Source organism: Mauremys mutica, chromosome 2 (assembly GCF_020497125.1).
Source record: "Mauremys mutica isolate MM-2020 ecotype Southern chromosome 2, ASM2049712v1, whole genome shotgun sequence".
Taxonomy (NCBI): domain Eukaryota; kingdom Metazoa; phylum Chordata; order Testudines; family Geoemydidae; genus Mauremys; species Mauremys mutica.
In genome coordinates, this window is record NC_059073.1 from 38,244,333 (window position 1) to 38,272,276 (window position 27,944).

At 40.7% G+C, this 27,944-nt stretch overlaps 1 protein-coding gene and 1 long non-coding RNA gene across 19 annotated transcripts in view; one reads left to right on the top strand and one right to left on the bottom strand.

Moving 5' to 3' along the window:
• The window catches only part of RIMS2 (regulating synaptic membrane exocytosis 2), a 799,605-nt gene that overhangs the window by 378,935 nt on the left and 392,726 nt on the right, over positions 1–27,944 (bottom strand). The gene's annotated exons all lie outside the window — the stretch shown is intronic.
• Positions 12,266–27,933, top strand: LOC123363517. Its single transcript, XR_006576788.1, has 3 exons — positions 12,266–12,574; positions 21,767–21,932; positions 27,798–27,933. It is a non-coding gene; the product is annotated as an uncharacterized LOC123363517 (long non-coding RNA).

Below are 27,944 nucleotides of genomic sequence, written 5' to 3' on the forward strand. Positions count from 1 at the left end.
TTCAATTGAACCCTGAGATGCTTTAAACGGTTTCATTTTCTTTTTCCTGCATCCTGAGCTAACAGTCCTTTCTAACTATATGAAAGTTATCTTGTTACCTTCAAGAGGAAATATATGGCTATAAGGGAAGAAATAAACAAAGGCCTCTCAACTTCCCCACACATTCCTTCTATCCCTTCTTCCTCCTTTTCTTCATTTAGATTTCTATTTAACACTGTGAATAAGCCCACATTAGCTAAAATGTTAATAAAGTCGGAAATAAGACAAAATACACCAAAAGGCCTCACAATATAATTCATATCAAAACATATGTTTCAATTCATTTCTTAATAAGTGACACAGAAGCCTACACAAATGATGCTGCAATTTGTTTTCTCTGTGACATTGCAAGCAATACATCCTTGCTGAAAGGATCAAGGTCCCACATAAAGAAGCTGTACAATTAAAGCTTAGCCAGGAAAGTGAGACCATAAACCTGAGTGTATCTATAAATAAACATCTTCAACATTGTTTGGGGAAAATTTCTTATCTTTGAACAAATTAGGCACTATGGTTTCATCACAACTATTAATGCACATCTTTGCAACTTGCATAGGAATGCATTAATTTAAGAAGTAATCTCACAACCGTCCCTAATTCATAACATTCAGAAAATTGCACAATCAATATTTTAGTCATCCAGAGAACAAATAAAACCTTAAAGCCAAATCAAGGTGTTCAAACAAAGGCTTTTTGTAATACAGTATGTATTCATGGGGATAGATAGTTGGATACATTCATTTACATATGAGATGTTTTTACTAAAAACACTTAAAGATGTTGGTGTATAAAACTGTTGTGTATGCTCTAGTGCAGGGGTCCCCAACCCCCGGTCCGCGGCCCGGTACCGGTCCGCGGCCTCTTACAAACCGGGCCGCGAACCGACCCAGTGGACCTCCCGCAGGCGTGCCTGCGGGAGGTCTACCCGAGCCGCGGGACGAGCACTCCCTCCGCAGGCATGACCGGTCCCTGGTCCTGAAAAGGTTGGGGACCCCTGCTCTAGTGAATCTAGAAATGATGTATAAAGGTCAAGAGTAGCAAGTGTGAAGTTATATTAGGATATGGTATTAGTAAGAATTAGCACTCTTGTGTCACTACTGTTTTGAAATATCTAGGACAATGCTTAACATAAAATAGAATATTCCAACTATTTGGAATTCAGAGATTGATTTTATAATTAAACTGGAAGTTGTTTAAAATTTGAATCAAATAAGGGAAAGCTCTCCCTACTCTTAAGAGAAAGAAGAGAGGAACTTTCCTCAAATTAAGTGTAAGAAGAAAGAAGAATGTTTTAAACCTTGAAATTAAGTAAAACTTTCAGAAGATAATTACCTACATATAACAAAGCATGTGAAAACTTTTATCCTGTTGTTAAATAGTTCAGGAACTAGCAACAGAAAATTGAACTAAAAGACTTTTAAACAACTGTTAGTGTATATTTTAATTACCAATGCTAAGAAGAAATTAAGGAATTCCAAGAAGTTTGAAAACCCTTGTAATGGTGAACTTTTTAAAGCTTGGATGCCACCTATTGGCTGGATAGGAAATGTGCAATGACACTTTGACCTGTGCAGTTGGTAAATTTACATCCTGCAACAACTACTGCATACATACCAAAATCTTGGACTGCCCAAAAGGAAGATGTTAGAGGCATCAAAACTTCCTTTTTTGGAACCAGTCTAGTCCCTCAATACAACTGAATGAAGAGACAACCCATAAAAGTGTTGCAAAATCACAACTCATTATTCTCTCTCCAATAAGATATCTGATTTCCTTCACCTGAAAAATCAAGACTTCATTTCAGGTCCTAAGGTTCCAAACTCTGAGACATCCCAGTCCTGACCCAAGAAAAGCTGTTCTATTCATGTAAGCTGTTTTCAGTGACTTTGTTCTTCCAAGACACAGATTCTTTTATCTAAATCTCATTTACAGAGAAGAATCTAGGTATTGGAAATTTGAAGGTCCAAAATAGAAAATGTAAGTAGCCTTAGGAAAGAAAGTGCCTTTCTAAATATCATAGATACCAAACAGATACCATCACAACACCAGAAAACTCCCTGAACAAAGAAAGGAACGGTGAGATAAATCCCACTTTGCTTTAAAGCATAGGAAGTTTTAAAAGTCAGTATTTACTGCTAAGTTTCCATAGGGAATTACTCATTTATTTACCTTTCATTGTGTTCATTTGCATACTCATGATTATTTTGTGTATTCGTTTTTTCTCGTTATTATAGTTACTTGAAAAAACATTTTATTTATTTCAAAGTCAAATTCAATTGTTGATTTTGAGGCATCATGTCGTGCATTAAAAGAACCACTATGACTAAAATAGTGGGAGTCACATCAATTGATATAGTATCAGAGGGGTAGCCGTGTTAGTCTGGTTCTGTAGAAGCAGCAAAGAATCCTGTGGCACCTTATAGACTAACAGACGTTTTGCAGCATGAGCTTTCGTGGGTGAATACCCACTTCTTCGGATGCAAGTGGTGGAAATTTCCTGGGGCAGGTATATATAAGCAAGCAAGAAGCAAGCTAGAGATAACGAGGTTAGATCAATCAGGGTGGATGAGGCCCTGTTCTAGCAGTTGAGGTGTGAAAACCAAGGGAGGAAAAACTGGTTCTGTAATTGGCAAGCCATTCACAGTCTTTGTTTAGTCCTGAGCTGATGGTGTCAAATTTGCAGATGAACTGGAGCTCAGCAGTTTCTCTTTGAAGTCTGGTCCTAAAGTTTTTTTGCTGTAGGATGGCCACCTTAAGATCTGCTATTGTGTGGCCAGGGAGGTTGAAGTGTTCTCCTACAGGTTTTTGTATATTGCCATTCCTAATGTCTGATTTGTGTCCATTTATCCTTTTCCTTAGAGACTGTCCAGTTTGGCCGATGTACATAGCAAAGGGGCATTGCTGGCATATGATGGCATATATTACATTGGTGGAAGTGCAGGTGAATGAACCGGTGATGTTGTGGCTGATCTGGTTGATCTGGCTGATCTGGCTGATCTGAAACTGCACCATCTACTCAGGACACTCCCTACACTAACACCAGAACTAATCAACATACCCTTAGAGCCCCGACCAGGGTTATTCTATCTACTACCCAAGATCCACAAACCCGGAAATCCTGGACGCCCCATCATCTCGGGCATTGGAACTCTCACTGAAGGACTGTCTGGATATGTAGACTCTCTACTCAGACCCTATGCTACCAGCACTCCCAGCTATCTCCGTGACACCACTGATTTCCTGAGGAAACTACAATGCATTGGTGACCTTCCAGAAAACACCATCCTGGCCACTATGGATGTAGAGGCTCTCTACACAAACATCCCACATACTGATGGAATACAAGCTGTCAGGAACAGTATCCCTGATGATGCCACAGCACACCTGGTTGCTGAGCTCTGTGGCTTTATCCTCACACACAACTATTTCAAATTTGCTGACAATATATATCTCCAGATCAATGGCACCGCTATGGGCACCCGTATGGCCCCACAATATGCAAATATTTTTATGGCCGACCTGGAACAATGCTTCCTCAGCTCCCGTCCACTCACGCCCCTTCTCTACCTACGCTACATCGATGACATCTTCATCATCTGGACCCATGGGAAGGAGACTCTGGAAAAATTCCACCACGATTTCAACAGCTTCCACCCCTCCATCAACCTCAGCCTGGACCAATCTACACGGGAGGTCCACTTCCTAGACACCACGGTGCAAATAAGTGATGGTCACATCAACACCACCCTATACCGAAAACCTACCGACCGCTATGCCTACCTTCATGCCTCCAGCTTCCATCCCGGACACACCACAAGATCCATTGTCTACAGCCAAGCACTGAGGTACAACCGTATCTGCTCTAACCCCGCAGACAGAGACCAACACCTAGAAAATCTCCACCAAGCATTCTCAAGATGATATAGTCTCATGACCAGCCTGTATCAATCATTCCATCTTTTTATTTTGTTTTCCCCTGAACTAGTCACATGAGAAACAGTTAGTTAACAATTCTATTTATTTAACTGTTGTTTATCCCGGTTACCAATTCTGATAATTTGATTTGTTTTCCTTACATAATTTTTAGATAAAATTACTTAATGTTCAAATATTCCTTTTCAACCCACAGAATGAATCAATCATGAGCAGAGGTGAAATGGTAAAGATCAGACTTACTATCAGCAGTGAAAATAAAATGTTGAACTACTTAAAAAAGTATGAATTCATAAGGGCATTGTATATATTTATCCTTGAAGTCCTACAGAAACAATTCTCATGAAAGGTGACACTGCTAACATGAAGATGTCTGCTACTGTAAGAACACCATCATCTAGAATCAATTCCCATTTGAACATAACAGCCTGCCTATACAATGTGATAGAAGATCAGCTAGTTGTTTTATTGATCAAACCTGGTTTCCCCTTTACCCTTGTTCTAGTCAAGCTCAGTGATATTTTGCACCCCAAAACTGGAATTGAGAACATAACATTGATCTCCTGGCTTGGTTGCCAGCATGAGGTAACTAACTAACAAATTAAAAGGTATTTGCATTTCTAGCAGATTAATGCAATAAAGAACTATGGTAAAATATACTTTTACAAATCATCAATATGAATGTTAATAAATTTCAAAAGTGAAACAATCTCTTTGCACAATTTCTCATATAAAATACTAGAACCAACATGTGGCTACCAGCTCATCTCAGCCATTGCTGGCTCAGTTGTTTGCTGCTTAGGGATTAGAAAGGTCCTATACTTTTAGCCTTGGATGTAGTGATAATGGTGTGAGGCCAGCTACTGGATGGAAGTCTCAACAAACTGGCAAAGGGCCCAGTTCTACAGCTTTAGGCATAGTATTCCCAATGAACTCAGTGAGAGTTCCTTGTCTGAGAGTGGCCGCATAATGGGACCCTAAATTTGTTCCGAATGTCTTGATTATTGATTAGAAAACGCACATTTTATTATTATAGAAATATAAAATAAACTTAGAAATAAAACATTGTGCATGTTTTAACTACTAAGTATACTGAATAGCAATGTGCTGCCTAGGATCTAAGTTTGTCTATAATTTGTGATCTGTATTATACAGAAAGCCAGGGGCAAGTTTAAAGTTCTACCTAAGAAGTAGGATGGAAATACAGACACAATGGTATAATCATCTGACTAAGGGGAAGTGATTAATTACAGGAAAAAAATACAGCATTCAACTACAAATCACAGCTACTCTTTTCTCTGCAAGGCTTTTTAATATTACACATACAGAATACTAACAATAGCCTTCCTAATGGCCTAAACAAATATAATGTTTAATTAACACGAGGTGTCAGATTATCAAAATGTGGTTATAATGGCAGTTCACACCATTTCAACAGTGAGCCTAGTTTGTGGAGTTTGAAAGGCAGAAAACACATCACAGCAGTAACTCCAAAGCAATATTAATCCCTGGCAGCACACATACCACACTCTGCAATGCATCTGCTGTTTCAGTAAACTGGAGTGGCAGCAGAAAGGTTCAGTGCCAACGTTCATCACTTTGACACTTCAGAATAAACTTCTGTAACCTAGTAATTGGATCATTAATTATTGATGTCACTTTTCGCTAGTTGCAGTAACAGGAGCAATCTGATATATTTAAACAACAGTTCTTCTTTTGACTTTGGTCACGTTATTTTTGTCTAACCAGTGCATCTGAAAGTAATTATTTCCTTGGAGACTAATGGCAGAAGCAGCAACATTGAAAATGAAGTTACCATGAATTCCAATAATAATAATCATTGTAAGTTTTCAAATTTAGCTTTACCCTTGTTTATGATCATCTTAGAAAAAAAATATTACTACTAAAGCAAATTAATTAACATGGGCCATGATTAAGGATACGATTTAGTCATGGGTATTTTTAGTAAAACTCATGGACAGGTCACGAACAATAAACAAAAATTCATGGCCAGTGACTTATTCACGACTTATGCTATAAATACCCCTGATTAAATCTCCTGTGGAGGGGGCACCCGTGGGAGCCACTGCTTCGGGGTGGGGGAGGGGAGCAGAGGACCACTGCTTGGAGAGGCGGGATGCCAGCTGCCCAGGGCCGCCCGAGCAACGGCTGGTGCAGCTGGCCCCAGCGCCTCTTCTAGCAGAGGCCAGTGAGGCTGGCTGCCCAGCTGCTGGCTGCGCTGTGGGCCTGCTCCAGGAGCGACCATTGTGGCTGGCCCTGGACCACGTGAGCAGCTGGCCCTGGAGCGAGCTGCTTTGGCAGTCCTGGGATCAGCCATACTGACCGCTGCAGAAGTCACGGTGGTCACAGGAAGTCACGGAATCCATTACTTCAGCAATCTCCATGACAAACACGGAGCCCAAGCCATGATCTGTGATGTCTTGTTTAACCAAAAACTGGAAAGTAGCAACATTTCAAAGATTTCTTTTTAAGAGCTCAAGCTTATTTTATATATGAAAAGTATGTGCATGTGTGCATGCGTGTATGTGTACATACACACAAAACATTATTAAAATGTTAAGGATGCAAATTTAAGCACTCAGAAGCTATGAAAAATATGAGACTTAAGGATGCCCATACACTCCTAATTTGGCCCCTGCATTTTGATACAGTCTTTAATTACATGTTCACATACTATTTTTTCAAAGGACTGCTGACTCACTCAATGCACAGGATAGACAGTGCTCATTCAATTGGTATTTAATCGCTACATGGAGGATGGGTGCATCAATAGCTATTAGCCAGGATGGGCAGGGATGGAGTCCCTAGCCTCTGTTTGCCAGAAGCTAGGAATGGACGACAGGAGATGGATCATTTGATGATTACCTGTTCTGTTCATTCCCTCTGGGGCACCTGGCATTGGCCACTGTCGGAAGATAGGATACTGGGCTAGATGGACCTTTGGTCTGACCCAGTATGGCCGTTCTTATGTTCTTACATTAAATTAAGTATGCTTCTTTTTCCATATCAATGTGAACACACACATTATTTACTGAACACTGTCTAAAACCCGCACTGAATATGGAATTTATTTCCTCATGCGCTATTCTGTGGTGCTCTCAGTGTAGTATCTCAATTCTTTATAAACACTAATGAATGTATCTACCCAACAGTCTTGTGAGGTGATATAATTATCTCCATTTTATATATTGGGAACTGACAAACAGAGGTTAAAGCCAAAGGATCTATTTTCCACAAATCCATGTTGATTTGCATTAATTACATTATCCTCCTTTAAATTTTGTATTAATCGAGCCCTGTATCAGCTGCTCCATTATCTTGCCTAAACACTATGTCAGGCTGAGAGGCCTATAATTACCCAGACCATCCCAATTACCGTTTTTAAAAATTGGTATAACATTCATTTTCTTCCAGTTTTCTGGAAGTTCCCAGTGCTCCAAGACTTATTTAAAATCAACATAGTGAGCTCCTCGGCCAACTCCTTTAAAAATCTCGGATGCAAATTATCTGGACCTGCTGATTTTAAAATGTCTACCTTTAGTAGCTTTTGTTTAACATCCCCCAGAGATACCAGTGGAATGAAAAGAGTGTTATCATCACCATATAATGAGACTATATCAGTGTTTTCGCCCTATATACAGAACATAAATATTTATTGAACTGCCTTTTCTGCATTATTGATAATTCTACCATTTCTATGTTGTAATGGAACAATAGCATTTTGAAGATTCTTTTTATTCCAATATATTTAAAAAACCTCCTTCTTATTGTTCTTAACTGCTGGCCATAGATTTCTTTTTTGTGTCCAAAATTCCTACCTTCTAATTTATATTCATTACTATTAATTTCCCCTTTCTTCCATTTGTTTTATATATATCTACCTTTACTTCTTTAAACCATGGTCAGTTTTTTTAACCAGCACAGCCTTCTTCCTCAATTATGAGATTGTGGCTTTGGGGGCATATAGTAAGATGTTCTTAAATTATTCAATTCCTGCGCTTGGTACCAGAGTGGCATCTGACTATTGGGAAAAGCAACTGAAGGGAAATTGCCCATCAGCCTCTGCAACCTTAGGATGGAGCATGTTCAATCAGTCTGTGTGCATGATGCACACACAATCTGGTCAGCACCAGCAGTTGAAAGGGGAAGGAGCAGACTCACAGATAGGATATTTTGATAAGTTAGGTGCCAAACACTAAACAAGTCTCTTCTGAGCATGTGTGAACTGCAATTTTTCAGAAGCTTGTAACTTGGACAAATTGAGGTGAATTTTCATAGGGAAAGCAAAAGGGTGAACTGAGAAGAACATCCCCTCCCCGTCCCCGACAAATTTCAATTCTCTTTTCTAAAGCACAGAAGCATTAGAACTTCAGCAAAATGGTAGTATGAAATTTTTTAACATAGGTAAAAAAGATGTTTTCCCTAATCTCATTCTTGAAAACTGTTGAACCATTTTAGCTTAAACTTCCCAAAACAATTCAGCCTGAGACAGATACCTAATATGAGAAATTTTAGCCTGACTGGTTAAATTTTAAAAATAACTGACCTTGCCTTCTTTGACATTGCCTTCTCTAACATAAATATTTAGCAACATGTATATTTAAAAAAACAAAAACCAAGCAAACAACCAAAATAACCCCAAATGCTACTGAAATGAAACACCCCATTGCACATGTTTCTCCTGGGAAAGGAGGAGAGGACAAACAACATATGACATATTTTAGTCATGTTGTTTAATGCACCATTGGAAGGTGTGTGTCAATAGTTGCACCGCTTATTTATACCTCAAGTTGTTATAAATATAATCAAAAGGCAGCATCCATGCATGGATAGCAATACATAGTTAAGGTTTCCTAAGCATTTCCAACAGTGGTAGTCACTTTCACTTGTCTATAACTTTCTCCTTTTCAGTTGAAGTTTGGTATGCTCAATTAAGGATCGTTTTTTCCTGAAAGTTTTATTAAAAAACAATTGAGATCATAGGTTAGAAAGCCAATGGGACTTAGGCTATTAAGTGCTTGCCACTTTTGAAAATGGCACTTAGGTTCCTGTGTTGCTTGGACGCTTTGGGAAATTTTATCTTTGGTCTCCATTATTGTTATATTTGTAATAAAGATGAGGCCTTAATGTGTGTACCTTTTGGTGGATTGTTCTTTGCATGTTTCAATTGGAAATTTACAATTTCTCTCCTGCAAATTGTCCCAGCTGCAGCCCCTGAGCCTGTCATACTGCAGTTTGTGCTTACTCACACAATATGGTTCTTGTAATGAACACTGGCAGGCTGGGAATCTGGGCGCTAGAATGTCAGAAAAGAGTTTGGGCTCTATTAGCAGTTGTCAACTGAGCTTGCTCAAAAGATTTTTCAATTGCTTAAACTTTTTTATTTAAATAATTTACCTCTCCCCTCCAGTCTTGTAAAGTATCTTCTCTTCAGTAAAGACTATTAACACTCAAAGGCCCAGCTCCTCCGCTGCTGATGAGGAGTTCACAGTGCAGCTCCAGAGCAGAGAGGATGCCAACCAACCTTTGTGCTCTCCTGCTCCTAGGCTAACTCTACACCTGTGGCACAAGGCTGCTCTAACTAGCCGATCTGTCCAGGGCCTTAAGGGACAAATATGGCAGGTAGGGATCAGTGGGAATAGGGACCATCCATATATGCCCCCCATTTTCCTTCACATGTACTGGAAGAGAGGGCAGGAGTTGCAAAGGAAATGCTACACTGGCTCTGTGTCTCTGGGGGAACCTACTGCATCGGAATGAACCTCCTGTGGCCAGTTATGCTAGCTTTAGAGCCACTTCATGCAATTAGTGCAATGCATAGCACTGGGTCTGGACCAAAGCATGAGGTATATTTTTCATCTCTTTTTGAGTTATCAGAAAATTGAAAAAGGCTTTATATTATGGGAATGTGTTTCTCTTCCACTTGCTTTCTGCCTCCCTTCACAACTCACCAAATGTCTATCCAATAATTTGAAGATGGCTGAAAGAATTTTCCTTAAATTTGAAAATATTGACTTCTGGCTGAAACCAGCCATGGAAAAATTTACCCTCAATAGATATATTTCTGGAAAGTTATGAGCATATGAAAATAGAAGGGTATGATTACATTCCCTACACAATTGTTACTGTGCTTTCATGTTGAGAAGGAGGAGCAGAAGCAAGCTGGGCAAAGGAAGCCTCTTCTCTTTCCCCGCTCCCTGAAAACTACCACGAGGGCTATAATTATGGGAATAATTCTCAGTGACTGTGAAAATATCCCTAAACACATGCTTATTTATAATTTTGACTTAATGAAATAATTACATAGTTCACACTAAGCAACAATACTTTTGTTGAAATTTCTTGTATTATTTTGAAACCATGAACACACTGAAAATTAGTATTAAAAACTAATGATAAAAGTTACGATACAAATTAAATGTTGAAAAGTGAATATATGCCCATGCAACCTTAGCAGCCCTGCCTCCTTACATACACACCTTCGTAGATCATCCATTTAGTTACACGTGCATGTTCTTATCCAAGCAAATCCTTAGAATCTTCTATTCAGTTGAAATTTCTGTCCGGTTTATAGATGCACAAATGCACAGTGGCAGTGGAATGTTGGGAAATGGAAATTGTTAGTTTTAATCATTGACCATAATTCTGTGAACTTTCAGGAAGTAATTTTTTTAAACCCTTTTAACTTGGTTAAATCAACTCTGATTATCACCAGACCAACATTTACAACCTAGGGACTTTGGTTCCTGCTATAACTAAAGCTTCCAACTGGTAGAGTAGTTAAAAAAAAAGGACAAATTTATTTTCCTTAGCTGAAAAACTTCATTTTTTAATTCCCAATTATTTTTAAAAAATCTAGACTAACCCCCTGAATTTAGGACTCTTGTGGTCCTTTCTAACCCTATGATCTCAACTGTTTTTTAATAAAACTTTCAGGAAAAAAATGATCCTTACTTAATTGAGTGTCATATTGAAATTCATTTGTAATGGATTAAATACAATATACAAATCTTACCACAGTTATGGGTGAAATTGTGGCTGCTTTGCATGTTGAGAAGGAGGAGCAGAAGCAAGCTGGGCAAAGGAAGCCTCTTCTCTTTCCCCGCTCCCTGAAAACTCCAGCAGCCCTGCACAGGAGCCAGGCACAATGGAGATGGTTGTGAGGCCAGCTGGCATGTCCAGTGGCATTCTGTGACCTAAGGGGATATGGCCAGCTGGATTGCCAGTAGCTATAAGGACCACTCCCCTAATTTAAATCTGGCAGCAAGCCCTTGGGAGAGCACCCACTGCTCCTTTCATATGCAAAGAATCCTTTCATCTGTCAGGGCTGCTTAGTACACTTTTGCTCAGCACTCCCTGAAGCATTCTGCCATTCTGCCTGTGTCTGCATGAGAGCATTTAGGTTCAGCTGTGAAAACACTGCAGTCTTTCTCCCCCAACTCAAGACCACTTAAAAGGAGCAAGGGCCTAATGAACTTAGAAATTATCACATTTAGTAAAAAAATATTTTCTATTTTGTGCTTAGCCAAGTCCCACACTAAAAAGAAGGGTTCTGATATGTACTTTAATGTATTTATTTTGCTGAAATTTTAAGCAATTGTATCCACAGTATCCTTTTGCTGGTATTTTCATGTATGAAAGCAAAACTGGATTGTTTAGATCTTTCCAAGAAATATAAAATTGTCTCTAAAAAAGAACTTGCTGATTAATTGTGCTACTAAAAGAGAAAATGGAACCATTAACGTTTGTTATTCAGCATTTCAGAACAGATCATGGTTTATAATATTTTATATTTTTAGCACTGCAGTTTCTCCAATATGGGAACACTACAAGTTTTTAGCAAATCTAAGCTCAGCAATGTTCATCGGTATACTACACATTGAGCAGTTAATGACCTTTGAGTGTGATATTGCTGCTCCTGCCAGTCTTTTTTAGATTAGGAGCTTCACCCTTTGTCAAACCCAATGGAGAACTGGCAAGTATGACATGCTTTAGGAATAACAAGTTTGGCAAGCAGCACATCTCAACTGAAACTGTTGAATGTAACTCTTTCTCTGTCACAGTTCAATCACATTTTCTTTTATTTTGTTCTTTTCAAATGAGACCCTATTTAAAAGAAGTTCATATATGGTTCTCTGTTCACAAGGACAATGTCCTATGATTGTTTTCTGTAACCCATTTTTAAAGGCTATGGTGTTGTTAGCATAATTTTTTTTAAATATAAAACAAGAATTTCCAACTGCCACGCCCATCCCATATCGCTACATGGGAGACAGCCCTGATTAGATGAAGGTGGGAGGGAGAACTCCCAGTATGGATAAGAGGATCCCAGAAAAGATGTGGTTGAGAACGACTATGCTCCTCCTTCCGCCTCTGTCATGCCCATCTGCCACAAGGTTGATGTGTCTGCTCTGCCTTATACTACTGTACCCTAGGGTAATTTCCCAGGGAACTGTTCCAATCCTTTAACAGTCCTTTTTAAATGCCAGAGGAGCACAAAGGGTTCTCAGCAGGGGCCAGACTCTGGCCCATAAAATGTTATCCACCCACAGAAAGATGTGTGTCTTGGCTTTCTAAAAAGGTATAGTATTTTTCCTAGCCTCATGGTTTACAAGGTGTCAGACTTTAAAATAACCATCTTGTTTTTCCCCCACTTCAGTTTTGACCTCATTTTAACTGTTTCCATATTGAAAACTGTTTGAGCTGAAATTAATGAGGAATAGAATATCATCTGAAAAGCCTTAGTATCCCACCTTTCAAGTGGTATAAAATGTTAATCTGTAAGCCTAGACGTTTATGAAAATACTGTTAAAGACATACTTCTAATGGTGTTAAGAAAGCAAGAGGATATATCCAAACGATGAGTTTAAAGAGTCAGAGCATCATCTAGTATATGGGATAAGTACATTGACTTCAACTGAGCTACGATAATTTATGCAAGGTGAAGATCTGACCCAAAGAGTGGTTGTTGTCTAGTTTATTAAATTATTTTCAATATTGTTGTACTTACTAAATATTAACTATGTAACATGTCTCTGTATCTTTACTAAACTTGACAAAAAGTAAATATTTGTACTTGGGCTGTGATTTTCTCTCAGTAAACTCTGAGAATCCATTTGAATGCTAGCTCACTGTTGCTGTCACAGGCAGTTCCTGTTTCCACATTAATGGGAAATACAATGGCAATTAAATGAAATTAAGAACATATCAAACTTCACATTTTTTCCTCCAAAGTCTAATAATTTCTCCACTTAATTAGATGGGATAATAACAGTGATTTTGGAATGTGGAAACAGGAATGCTTATGACACCAGCTGCAACAAATGTTAAAACTATTGAATGTTATGTCTACACTACAGATTTCTCTGCCAGCATACCTGTGTTTGTCAGAGTGAAGAGATGTGATCCCAGCATCACTGTGCTGGCAAAAGCCCCTAGTGTAGACACATTATGCTGGCAAAACTGTACTTTTACTGGTATTGTTTGTTTCACTCAGGATGCATGTGTTTAATAAGCTAAAAATGCAGCTTTGCCAATATAAACTGTGTCCACTCTAGAAGTGCTTCACTATTCAGATTTGGTTTTGGTGAGTAGTGAAGACCTCATAGAAGAAATAGTTGTAGGGGACAACCTTGGTTCGAGCGATCATGAGCTAATTCAGTTCAAACCAAATGGAAGGCTAAACAAAAATAGATCTGTGACTAGGGTTTTTTATTTCAAAAGGGCCAACTTTAAAAAATTAAGGAAATGAGTTAGGGAAGTGGATTGGACTGAAGAACTTGTGGATCTAAATGCGGAGTAGGCCTGGAATTACTTCAAGTCATAGTTGCAGAAACTATCAGAAACCTGCATTCCAAGAAAGGGGAAAAAAATCATAGGCAGGAGTTGTAGACCAAGCTGGATGAGCAAGCATCTCAGAGAGGTGATTAGGAAAAAGCAGAAAGCCTACAAGAAGTGGAAGATGGGCATGATCAGCAAGGAAAGCTACCTTATTGAGGTCAGAACATGTAGGGATAAAGTGAGAAAGTGAGAGTTGGACCTTGCAAAGGAAATTAAAACCCATAGTAAAAGGTTCTAAAGCTGATAAATAAGAAGAAAACAAAGAAAGAAGAAGTGGGACTGCTAAACGCTGAGGATTCTGTGGAGGTTAAGGATTGCATTGCATTGTATGTAAGAGAGGAGTATGACTGCTCAGAGCTCTGGTATGAAATTGCAGAAAAACCTGAGAGTCTCTGGATTAAGTTTAGAAGTGTGAGCAACAACGGCGATGTCGTGGTGGGAGTCTGCTACGGACCACCAGACCACGGGGATGAGGTGGACAAGGCTTTCTTCTGGCAACTAGCAGAAGTTACTAGATCACAGGCCCTGGTTCTCATGGGAGACTTTAATCACCCTGATATCTGCTGGGAGAGCAATACAGCGGTGCACAGACAATCCAGGAAGTTTTTGGAAAGTGTAGGGGACAATTTCCTGGTGCAAGTGCTGGAGGAACCAACTAGGGGCAGAACTCTTCTAGACCTGCTGCTCACAAAGAGGGAAGAATTAGTGGGGGAAGCAAAAGTGGATTGGAACCTGGGAGGCAGTGACCATGAGATGGTCGAGTTCAGGATCCTGACACAAGGAAGAAAGGAGAGCAGCAGAATACGGACCCTGGACTTCAGGGAAGCAGACTTTGACTCCCTCAGGGAACTGATGGGCAGGATCCCCTGGGAGAATAACATGAGAGGGAAAGGAGTCCAGGAGAGCTGGCTGTATTTTAAAGAATCCTTATTGAGGTTGCAGGGAAAAAAACATCCCGATGTGTAGAAAGAATAGTAAATACGGCAGGAGACCAGCTTGGCTTAACAGTGAAATCCTTGCTGATCTTAAACGCAAAAAAGAAGCTTACAAGAAGTGGAAGATTGGACAAATGACCAGGGAGGAGTATAAAAATATTGCTCAGGCATGCAGGAGTGAAATCAGGAAGGCCAAATCACACTTGGAGTTGCAGCTTGCAAGAGATTTTAAAAGTAACAAGAAGGGTTTCTTCAGATATGTTAGAAACAAGAAGAAAATCAAGGAAAGTGCAGGCCCCTTACTGAATGAGGGAGGCAACCTAGTGACAGAGGATGTGGAAAAAGCTAATGTATTCAATGCTTTTTTTGCCTCCGTCTTCACAGACAAGGTCAGCTCCCAGACTGCTGCACTGGGCAGCACAGTATGGGGAGGAGGTGACCAGCCGTCTGTGGAGAAAGAAGTGGTTCGGGACTATTTAGAAAAAACTTGACGAGCACAAGTCCATGGGGCTGGATGCGCTGCATCCAAGGGTGCTAAAGGAGTTGGCAGATGTGATTGCATCTGTGTGGCCATTATCTTTGAAAACTCATGGCGATCAGGGGAGGTCCCGGATGACTGGGAAAAGGCTAATGTAGTTCCCATCTTTAAAAAAGGGAAGAAGGAGGATCCGGGGAACTACAGGCAAGTCACCCTCACCTCAGTCCCTGGAAAAATCATGGAGCAGGTCCTCAAGGAATCAATTCTGAAGCACTTAGAGGAGAGGAAAGTGATCAGAAACAGTCAGCATGGATTCACCAAGGGCAAGTCATGCCTGACTAACCTAATTGCCTTCTATGAGGAGATAACTGGCTCTGTGGATGAGGGGAAAGCAGTGGATGTGTTATTCCTTGACTTTAGCAAAACTTTTGATATGGTCTCCCACAGTATTCTTGCCAGCAAGTTAAAGAAGTATGGGCTGGATGAATGGACTATAAGGTGGATATAAAGCTGGCTAGATCGTAGGGCTCAACAGGTAGTGATCAATGGCTCCATGTCTAGTTGGCAGCCGGTATCAAGTGGAGTGCCCCAAGGGTTGGTGCTGGGGCCGGTTTTGTTTAGTATCTTCATTATACAATATCTGCATATGCATTATGACACAGTGTTTAATTACACAATCACATACTAGATTTTTTTTACAGGACCCCTGTCTCATTCTGTGCACAGGATCAATGGTGCTCAGGGAATGAATCAGGGCTGTGCAGTGAATGAGTTTGTAGCGTCTTTGTCTCATTTGCTCTAGTAATTGAAAGGTACATAGAGCGCAGGTCCTGCAGGAAGAGAAAAGTTGGTTGGATTGTCTTCTAAGAAAGCAAGTGAATGTTACAGAGCAGAACTCAGTTCTGTTACTGCCTCTTTTGACAGTCTTCCAGTGTGATGCTGAGAAAGAAACAAGACAAAAATTTAGCAGGTGGCCACAAATTGTGTGTTCCTCATTTTCTGCATGCCCAACTTGAGTCATCCAGGCCTTGATATGGAGAAGTGCTGAGCCTTAACATCTGCAACTGAAATTGAAAAAGCTGTGATTGCTCAGCAACTTGGGCAGCATGGCCTGGAGGAATGAGCAGAAGGGTTGGAAATCAGGAAGACCTGAACACTAAGCTTAACTCTACCACTGATTCACTGTGTGACCCCAGTCAAATGTCTAAGTTTTCCTATCTGTAAAATTGAGATAATGCTCTCATCTCACCATGGAGATTAATTGATGTTTGTGAGGCACTCAGACTACAGTGAAGTGCACCCTAGAAAAGAATTTGAGGAAATTAATAGTTCTGTATTCAGTGTAGGGTTTGGAAGTCTGCAGTAAATAAGGTAATAACTGAATGATGAGGATGAAAAGATTGAATAGCTACCACATTTTATGAGCACTACCTATCCTATGCACTGACTCAGGCAGGAGCCCTGCTAAAAAAGTACTATATGATCATGTAATTAAAGAGAGTATCATAACACATATGCACAAGGAGGCAGAATTAAGATTGCATGTGCAACCAAAATTCTGCCATTTCCTAACTTTAGAATGCTTGATTCTGAAACCTAAATAATATCCTTTTAATTTAGTTTTTTGTGTATTATTATAATATACTGTGATTTGAGATACTGGTTCTGATCAATATCACAGGTACTGTAATTATGGGACTGGATAACTCCAGGAATTAGGACACTGAGCTTTTCGCTTCTAAGTCACCAGCTCAGAACCATTATAGGTTCCTGAAAGCTTTTATCTTCTAATGGCTGTTTTGTGACCTGTGTAAAATTAGTCAGTGGCCTCAGTTTAGTTTCTAGAAGACTATTGCAATAAGCACTCTCACTAACAGTCTGAGTAGAGAGCAAAGATTGAATGGGAATGGGAAACAGAACTACAGTCTCACTCCTAGAGGCAGATGCTTATGGTTGAGACACATTGGGGCAGCTTGATGAAGCTTACGTTGCCATTACCAGTGCTTAATCTGGTAAGTGCAAAAAAAAGACTAGTAGGCAGATTTGTCACAGCAGCTCTTTTCACAAAATTAAATTCACATTCAGGGGCTGATTTCTGAATCAAACCACATTCCAACGGGATAACTTATAGCAGTGATGAAAGGCACAACTTGCAAATAATATCCCAGCTCAACTGTTGCCACCATGTCTTTCAAATTTTGCTACAAAAATTAGCCAATGTGTATTATTATTTATATACAAACATATGTAGTATCTAAAAGTATTTACAATAGAGAGTTTATGCATACTGTGATACAGGGGGACCAGGAAGCAGTGGGAGGGTGGTAAAGGGGAAATATATAAACCCTAGGCTAATTAAGGTATGGTTCCCTGTAGACTAGGGAGGGTTGCTACAGGTTAATAGAAGCACCTGTAGTCAATTAAGTCCCTGTCAGGAACCTAATAAACCCCCTTGCTTCAAGCAGTCAGGGGAGGAAGGACTGGAGCTGGGAGGTATGCTGTAAGATTTGAAAACCCAGAGAACTGAAGTAAGGGAGACCCTGCCCCAGTGTCTAAGGACTGAAGGTACCCCACCCAAGGGAGAAGAGGGTAAGAACCTGCAGGGGTTGAGAGGGCTGGGGCTCAGAGTGAGGAGCAAACCCATACCCTTCCCCTGCTTCCCTTCTCTACCACCTTCCTGGGCCACTAGCAGGGACCTTAGTGCTCCAAGAGCAGGGCAAGGGGTAGTGTCTTAGTCCTCCCCCCACTGCCAAGAAAAGTGTAGGACCTGCTATACCAGGGGTGGGCAAACTTTTTGGCCTGAGAGCTGCATTGGTCCTGCTTTGAGCAGGTTTGGTCCTGCTTTGAGCACGGGGTTGGACTAGATGACCTCCTGAGGTCCCTTCCAACCCTGAGATTCTATGATTGGGTTTTGTAAATTGTATGGAGAGCTGGATAGGGGAGGGGGTTGTGGCCTGGCCTCCACCTCCTATCTGCTTCCTCCCCCTCCCCCCCCAGACTCCTGCCCCATTCACACACCCCTGCTCCATGTCCCCTATTGCCACTGGACCCCTGCTGCCCCATCTAATGCCTCCTCTCATTCTTGATGGCTCCCCTGGGACTCCTGCCCCATCCAACCACCCCTTCTCCCTGTCCCTTGACTGCTCCTGGAACCCATCCTCCTTCCTGACTGCCCCCTTGGGATTCCTGCCCCTATTCAACCCCCTGTTCCCTCCCTGACCCCTATCCACACTCCTGCCCCTGACCACCCCCAATTCCCCTGCCCTCTATCCAACTCCCCTGCTGCTCTCTGTCCCCTCACTGTGGTGCCTGGAGCACTGGTGACCGGCGGTGCTGGAGCTGGGCCATGCTGCTGCCACTGTGCAGCACAGAGCACTGGGTCAGGCTGAGCTCTGCAGCTGTGCTGCTCCAAGAGCTCACAACCCTGCCATCCAGAGCATTGCACTGGTGATGGGGTGAGCTGAGGCTGTGGGGGAGGGCGGAGAGCAGGGGAGGGGCTGGGGGCTAGCCTCCCAGGCCAGGAGCTCGGGGGCTGGGCAGGACGGTCCTGCGGGCCAGATGTGGCCCATGGGCTGTAGTTTGCCCACCTCTTCACCATACTAACATCAGCCATCTTGCCACAATACCTAATTATCTAACTCAAATTGGGACATTATTTGCTCCAATATTAAGCTATTGTCATTAGGCCCAAGAGTGTATCATGTTTTATTGAACAACAAAAAACTGTTCTCCATCTATGTTGGACATCAGCCAGAACATAGTCAGCTGGCATTGCAAACATTAACATAAACTGAAATTTCATTAGCATTTCTCAACACTTGTCTAAGGAATATTCCTGATCATGCTTTGTATAAATATACATTTTTCTCATATACAAAGATACAAATATTGATTTTTCCAGTGCTGATAGCTTTTTTGATTTTTATATTTTATATATAAACAATTACAAAAAATGGTAGACTGAATCATAAATATATATCATGATATATGTATGCCATCAAGATATATCATATCATATTATATATTACAAAAAATGAAAGACTCCGAATCATAAAAACAAGATTCATATTCTAACTGGTTAAAGCCATGGAATATTTAAACAGTTATTTGGTGTGATAACTGTGTCTCTGGCAGACCAAGTATTAGAGATTTATAAAAATGTGTAGCATTTAGACCTTATGAAATGCTTACAAGTTGCTGCATGCATTCATCTCACTTACGATATCTGTATCCCAGGTTGTAAGGTAATTGTAAGGGCTAGAAAGGGTTACCCAACTAGCAGGCTAATTGACCCAGATTCAACTTTTAGAGACATTACTAGATAATGTGTGTGTTTTTGTGTGTTTACATATATATTGTTAGAGGTTAACAATGTAACCAAACATTTTCTGCCTATTGCTATATTCCGTTAATTCCGAGATCAAAAGAAGAGGTTAACATTTAAATGAACGGTATATGTAGTAATATCACTGTCTTTTTCTCCTGCAAGTCTATAGCAAACAACCTGCAAATGGTGGGAAATAGGCAATTCTTATGTTAATCCATGTAGCTAATTACCGGTGATGTTTAGGAAATAGGAGGTTATTTCAAAGACACTATTGTTCACCCGAGGACTGGTGCTGTCAAAAGGCTGCCCAGAAAATGTATAAAGGGCTTTTGGACCTGATCCTTTCATCTCAAATTTGCTTATGCTTCATCAAGGAACATCAAAGAACAAAATATTTTGATTGCTCCCCCAACACCCATGAAGAAGAGATGTGCACAAACATTCTTCCCATCAGCTCAAGTGCTGGGGGAAGGGACTAAAAATCCCTGTCCAGAAGAAATTGTTATCTTTATGCTGCTTGGACTTGAGCAAAAGGGCAAAATTTCTAAGCATAAGCAAGGGATTCCTGGCTGTTTAGCTTGGGTTAGCCCTAAAAGGAGAGCTTGCATGCTATAGCAGTTTCTATTTTTTTAAACCTAAGACTCTCATTTGTATGTCGGTTTACCTGCTTTAACCTTGTAAATTGCTCATTTTTCTCCTAGTTAATAAACCTTTAGTTTACTATAGGATTGGCTACAAGTGTTGTCTTTGGTGTGAGATCTGAGATACCCCAGTTCAATTGTAAGTGACTGGTCCTTTGGTACTGAGAGTAACCTGAATATTGTCCTTTTTTGTGTAAGGGACCATCTATCACAACAGCAAGTTTGCCGGGATGGCAAGATAGTCTTAGTACACAAGGGGACTGTCTGTGACTCCAGGTTAAGGCTGTTACCGTGCTTGAGGAGTTCATATTTGACACTTGGTTGATGAAGTATAGAATTCACAACCTCTTTTGGGTTTGTGACCTGGTGTCTGCCCTGAGGTTGCCACTCACATTCATGAGTAGGGTGACCAGGTGTCTAGTTTTTGACCGCAACACCTGGTTGAAAGGGGACCCTAGTGGCTCCGGTGAGCATCGCCCACCGGGCCATTAAAAGTCCAGTCAGTGGTGCTGCAGCACTAAGGCAGGCTAGTCCCTGCCTGTTCTGGCTCCATGTTGCACCCTGGAATTGGCCAGCAGGTCTGGCTCCTATGTGGGGGGGCCACAGTGCTCCACGCACTGCCCTCATCTGGAGCACCAGCTCTGCACTCCCATTGGCCGGGTTCAGCCAATGGGAGCTGAGGAAGCAGTGCCTATGGGTGAGTAGCGTGTGGAGCCTCCTGACTCCCCCTTCCCCCAGGACCCAGATCTGTTAGTTGCTTCCAGGGCACATGCAGCAAGATGCCCGGACAGTCAGGCAGCCCGCCTTAGCGCACACACCCCCGCACACACCACTGACCAGGAGCTGCCTGAGGTAAGTCCCCAGCCTTGAGCCCCCCAAACCCAGAGCTCCCTTCTGTACCCCAAACCTCTCATTCCTGGCCCCTCCCCAGAGCTCTGCACCCCAACCCCCTGCTCCAGCCCAGTGAAAGTGAGTGAGGATGGGGGAGAGCAAGCCACCAAGGGAGGAAGAATGTAGTGCACAGGGCCTCAGGGAAGGGGCAGGGACTTGGGGAAGGGGCAGGGGCAGGGTGTTCAGTTTTGAGAGACTAGAAAGTTGGCAGCCCTATTCCTCAGCCACTCCAGATACACTTCTATTATTATTGGCAGTATGATGAAATAGCTTGACAAAGAAAGTGTAAAGATAGAATTTAAGAAAGTCACTACATAAATTAATCTACCATACTTTCAGCTATCAGGTTAATTATTGTTAGGGTTTGAAAAATTATGCTGCAGGGAAACAATACTATGGTTATGAAAAATGTAAAATGATATAATTACAATAAAACTATGTTCATAGTAACAATCCTCTTATCTTACACAGCATACAGTTCTGCATATGTTATCTCATGGATGCTAAAATTGATTCTCAATTTCTCTCAAGCAAAAGTCCAGGTTTAAAGTTAAAAGCCTATCTATTTTACAAAAAAAATACAACTTTATTTGCAGTTCAAATTAATATTATTCTCCTCTCAGATTGCAAACGAATTCTATTTCTGTTTTTTTTTCTTCAGATGTTTATTTCATTTGTATGCACTCATGTGCTCCTAAGGGCAACAGCTGAACTAAGGGCAGGACAGATAAATTCAAACTATTGCAAGACCTGGATTTGTCAACACCTAAGAAACAACAAACATTATACATCCTCTAGTTTATTGAGCGATAGATGTCTACTGTATAGTAAGTGTTTTACACTATTTAATACATCCAAAATTAACTTTCCTTAACTTTTAATTATTCCATATAATGTGCAGAAAACTCCTCAAATCTGGACTTTTATTTATTAATTTAAGACCTATCCATACTGTATTGTGTAGCTTCTTCAGAATGTAATAAAACTGATAAAGATTGATTTTATATCTAATCTTCACAACACTACCAATATTCAGCACTTAGACATTCTCCCTTATATCTCACCCTCTCTTTGTGGGCATATATTTATTTTATGATGTATATGTTTGTAGGGGGAGAAGGGTGTCTGGGGTAAATTATGGGTACAAATCTGTTAATCACAAACTTCAGGATTTTATGGCACATCAACACTGTAATTATAGAGAAATATCCATGTTAAATGTCTCCAAAGAACACAGAGAAACTTCCAGTTAAGATCTAAATATATGACTTACACTGTGCCCTTTGGTATGCCATGTTCTTTATTCATGACTCAAATTAATGAACTCTAAATCACATTAGCATTTGCAACTGAAAGGTGAATTCAAATTTTCATATTCCCTTCTGCCAGTGATATTTTGCAATACAGGCAAAATTTGTCACTGTATACGCTTGCTAAAATCGAGTCTTTTCTCAAAAGTGGGCTCCTCATTTTTAACAAAATATTTTCCACAAGAACATAAATTAAAATATGGATTTCCATTTTGGATTTGGAAGCACTTTGATTTACAGCCACTTTGCACCAGTGTAGGGTAACAGAGAATCAGGCATTTAATCTCCTAGAATCTGGTTGGAAGAATTATAGTGAAAACATTACACAATTCTTGATCTCCAGGCCAGAACAGCAACTAACCAGGACCCTTGAAATAGAGGGAAAGTGACTGACTGTCCCAGCCAAAAGAGGAATACTGGCAACTATGACACTCCAAGGAGTCACTTTTCAAGTGCAGTTCTCATTTGAACAGCGACTGTGTAAGAACAGCATTTATTGACTCAATGATTTGCAGACCAAATCTGCTCAGTTTATACGATTTTTTTTCAAAGTACTTACATTGCAAACTCAGTCTTCAATCTGAGAGACAAGCAGAGTCCTTTTGTCACAATAAAATGCCCCCCCGCGCCTTGGGGTCCCCATGGTAAGCACCAGCATTGTATATTGCAAATGCCTTATATGCCTTGGAAAGTATCTGGGGAAGGGTTGAAGGTGTGAGTGTGGAGTGGAAGATTCCTTTGCAGGTTACAAGAGGCCAAAAGGGGAGGAACGGAGAAAGCAACAGGTTAACTCAACAATCCAGCTAGGCCTGAAGATAAGGAAGGAAACTTCATCCCAAGGCCACCATACACAAACAAGCTCTCTGTTGCCAAACAGCCAGAAGCCTGTGTCTCAACCCTGGCCAGCTGTGAGAAAGGAGAAGTGAGCCAGACAGAACTGAAGGGGTACAAAACTTGTAAGACTGTGAAGGTCAGTGAGTTGAAAAACAACAGTCTCATAGCCCTGAGACCGGTGTGTTTTGGGGAAACTAAGGGAGCCATGGAAGGCTGGTTCGGACTGGTACCGAGAACATGGGGGACAAGGGTCCCTGGACAAAAACGCCCCTGGAAGAACCCAGGGCTTAAAACCCTCCTAAGAGCTGAAGCAAGTCTACAGCGGACCCTAACCTGTGCACAGGGCAGAACTCTTGTCTACACTTCCCCCTCTTTTTTTCTTGCGTTACACCCAGGCTTGGCTAGCCTTGGGTTGTGCGTGTGTAAGTATGAAAGTAGGTTAGGGCTCGGGCACTAACGCTTCCTTCCTTCCTCTGAGTGATGTGGGTCACACCCAGCACTCACTGCGGTTGTTTGGTTAATAAAGCTTTAAACTTTAAACACTTGGTGTGCTCCTTCATCTCCTCCCCTAAAGATCCTGTGGCCCCAGGCAGATTGGTAACATGAATCTGTCTCACTTTCTGGCTCTTGCATCTCCAACAATAAATTATTCTGTGAGTAGAACTTAACAGAATTTTTGTTAATGACGTGTGCGCCAGAAAAGACCCAGCTCATTCTTCCAGAACTCTGGTAGCTATGCAGTGCTACAAGAAGTGTAGTAAATATGTATTTTAGTCAGCACACTGAGGATATCTGAGGAGATCAGCAGGTCTCTTGAGTAAGAAGGTTTCTGCTTTACACAGACTTTTTTTTTTTAGAGGAGAACCACATTTTCAGCTGCATACAGAGAAGATCATGCAACTTTTGAAAATATTACAACAGACTGTGTTGATGAAACACCCACATGAGCTTTATGAACACACTTTTTTTTATTGAAATTGCTACTCAACTGAGAAGGAAGAACTTCAAAGTTTGGCTTTGCTCATTGTTCTGGGTCACCCAACATACCATAATAATTCTAAAAATAAATGGCTTACTGTAACATATTAAATCAAAGGCCTGTAGACATATTAATAATTTGAAAAAAATAGTACTAAGGCACCATTAAGGTTGAGAAACAAGTTAATCAAATACCAGGAAATATAGTGTTAAATGCTCAATCTCACCTCGGTCTCTTTGTGCATATTCCTTAAAATATGCACTCTATATGTATAGTCAAATAACAGACAGATTTTACACAACAGTATGGAACACTACTTTCCTACTGTTGTGTTTAATAAAAAAAAAAGCCTGATAGCAGATCAGAAATAACATGTAAACTTGGTCCTATTATTGTGTTTGTTTCATCACCTTCTCTTTTGAAACAGAGATTGTACTTGTATTGAGGGCCCAATATTTTAAATATCATCTAATAGAATGATTACATCTATTAAAACTTCACTATTCACGGAGTATGTCACATCATACATTAGATAACTGACAGTGCTTTCATCTCTCCATTTTCACAATACATAAAAAAACAGAGCTTACAAATGATTAGCACAGTATTTCTATCACTAAATATACTGTGCTCATTTACCAAAATCAATGAGGAATAACATGTTACCTTTTTTCATTACTTCTCAAAGTACAGTACTGTCTGAAATGTTGAATGGAAAGCACTAAAACGCTTTTCAGATGTGCATTTTTGCAACATTTGCTTTCAAATTCCACTCTCTTTAAGTACTCAAATTTTGTGAAGCATGAAAGTCACTTGTCACATTTATCTTTCTTTATTTCAAATGGTTGCTGATTTCCTTTGTTTGTTTTTTTTCCAAGTCAACTTCATTATTTTAGTTTGCATAGTTAAAATAGTTAAAATAGTTTTTATATTTAATAGTTATGGATTCATCAGTACTATTATTTTCTTATTTTAGCAAAGATTATAAATGTATATAAATCAGGACCATTCAATTGTATTTCTTTATTTCCTGACTTTGTAAGACTTGGTTTCTGAACCTAAATGTAATATTAAAGCTAGATTAAAAAAAAAACACACACATACTTTTTAGATCATCCAAAAAAAAAAGGTTGCAAAATTGTACACCACGATGACAATAATAAAAACCTCAGTTCTATATACATACAACACATTCATTTTGATTTCCCCCCAGTTTGTTTTGCCATGTACTTTTCTGAACCATATGTATGTTATAGAAGCACATGATGACAGATTTGTATAGGTGAATATCTGTTTGTTTTTCCTTCCTTCCATTTTAAAGCCATACATTCATAGAATCATAGAATATCAGGGTTGGAAGGGACCTCAGGAGGTCATCTAGTCCAACCCCCTGCTCAAAGCAGGACCAAACCCAACTAAATCATCCCAGCCAGGGCTTTGTCAAGCCTGACCTTAAAAACCTCTAAGGAAGGAGATTCCACCACCTCCCTAGGTAACCCATTCCAGTTCTTCACCTACTAGTGAAAAAGTTTTTCCTAATATCCAACGTAAACCTCCCCCCCTGCAACTTGAGACCATTACTCCTTGTTCTGTCATCTTCTACCACTGAGAACAGTCTAGATCCATCATCTTCGGAACCCCCTTTCACGTAGTTGAAAGCAGCTATCAAATCCCCGCTCCTTCTTCTCTTCTGCAGGCTAAACAATCCCAGTTCCCTCAGCCTCTCCTCATAAGTCATGTGTTCCAGCCCCCTAATCATTTTTGTTGCCCTCCGCTGGACTCTCTCCAATTTATCCACATGCTTCTTGTAGTGTGGAGCCCAAAACTGGGCACAGTACTCCAAATGAGGCCTCACCAGTGCTGAGTAGAGGAGAATGATCACGTCCCTCGATCTGCTGGAAATGCCCCTACTTATACAACCCAAAATGCCATTAGCCTTCTTGGCAACAAGGGCACACTGTAGACTCATATTCAGCTTTTCATCCACCGTAACCCCTAGGTCCTTTTCTGCAGAACTGCTGCCCAGCCATTCGGTCCCTAGTCTGTAGCAGTGCATGGGATTCTTCCGTCCTAAGTGCAGGACTCTGCACTTGTCCTTGTTGAACCTCATTATATTTCTTTTGGCCCAATCCTCTAATTTGTCTAGGTCCCTCTGTATCCTAGCCCTACCCTCCAGCGTATCAACCACTCCTCCCAGTTTAGTGTCATCTGCAAACTTGCTAAGGGTGCAGTCCACACCATCCTCCAGATCGTTAATGAAGATATTGAATAAAACCGGCCCCAGCACCAACCCTTGGGGCACTCCACTTGATACCGGCTGCCAACTAGACATGGAACCATTGATCACTAGCCGCTGAGCCCGACCATCTAGCCAGTTTTCTATCCACCTTACCGTCCATTCATCCAGCCCATACTTCTTTAACTTGCTGGCAAGAATACTGTGGGAGACTGTATCAAAAGCTTTTCTAAAGTCCAGAAATAGCACATCCACTGCTTTCCCTTCATCCACAGAGCCGGTTATCTCATCATAGAAGGCAATTAGATTAGTCAGGCATGACTTGCCCTTGGTGAATCCATGCTGACTGTTACTGATCACTTTCCCCTCCTTTAAGTGGTTCAGAATTGATTCCTTGAGGACCTGTTCCATGATTTTTCCAGGGACTGAGGTGAGACTGACTGGCCTGTAGTTCCCTGGATCTTCCTTCTTCCCTTTTTTAAAGATGGGCACTACATTAGCCTTTTTCCAGTCATCCGGGACCTCCCCCGATCGCCATGATTTTTCAAAGATAATGGCCAATGGCTCTGCAATCTCACCGGCCAACTCCTTGAGCCCCCTCGGATGCAGCGCATCCGGCCCCATGGACTTGTGCTCGTCCAGCTTTTCTAAATAGTCCCGAACTACTTCTTTCTCCACAGAGAGCTGGTCACCTCCTCCCCATACCGTGCTGCAGAGTGCAGCTGTCTGGGAGCTGACCTTGTCTGTGAAGACAGAGGCAAAAAAAGCATTGAGTACACTAGCTTTCTCCATATCCTCTGTCACTAGGTTCCCTCCCTCATTCAGCAAGGGCCCACACTTTCCTTGACTTTCTTCTTGCTGCTAACATACCTGAAGAAACCTTTCTTGTTACTCCTAACATCTCCGGCTAGCTGCAACTCCAAGTGTGATTTGGCCTTCCTAATTTCACTCCTGCATGCCTGAGCAATACTTTTATACTCCTTCCTGGTTATTTGTCCAATCTTCCACTTTTTGTAAGCTGTTTTTTTGTGTTTAAGATGAGCAAGGATTTCACTGTTGAGCCAAGCTGGTCACCTGCCATATTTACTTTTCTTCCTACACATCGGGATGGTTTGTTCCTGCAACCTCAACAAGGTTTCTTTAAAATACAGCCAGCTTCCCTTGACTCCTTCAAGTGGTTTATATCTAGGCTTGGCAGAATTTGATTTTTTTTCCTTTTTTTATAATTTCAGTGGATAATATCAATGCTTATTTTAAAGAATTTTTATTTTTATTTAAATTTTCATAGTTGCATGAAATTATGCATTTTAAGCATTTTTCTTTATTTTTGCAGATTTAAATGTTCACGGTGGAGGAAATTAAACAGGATCAGACAATAGAGGAGGACAGAATGATAGTAAAGATTGAGATTAAAGAAGTTAAAGCTTTATAACCGTTAAAACACAAAGTATCAACATTACATGCCAAAATATACAAAATA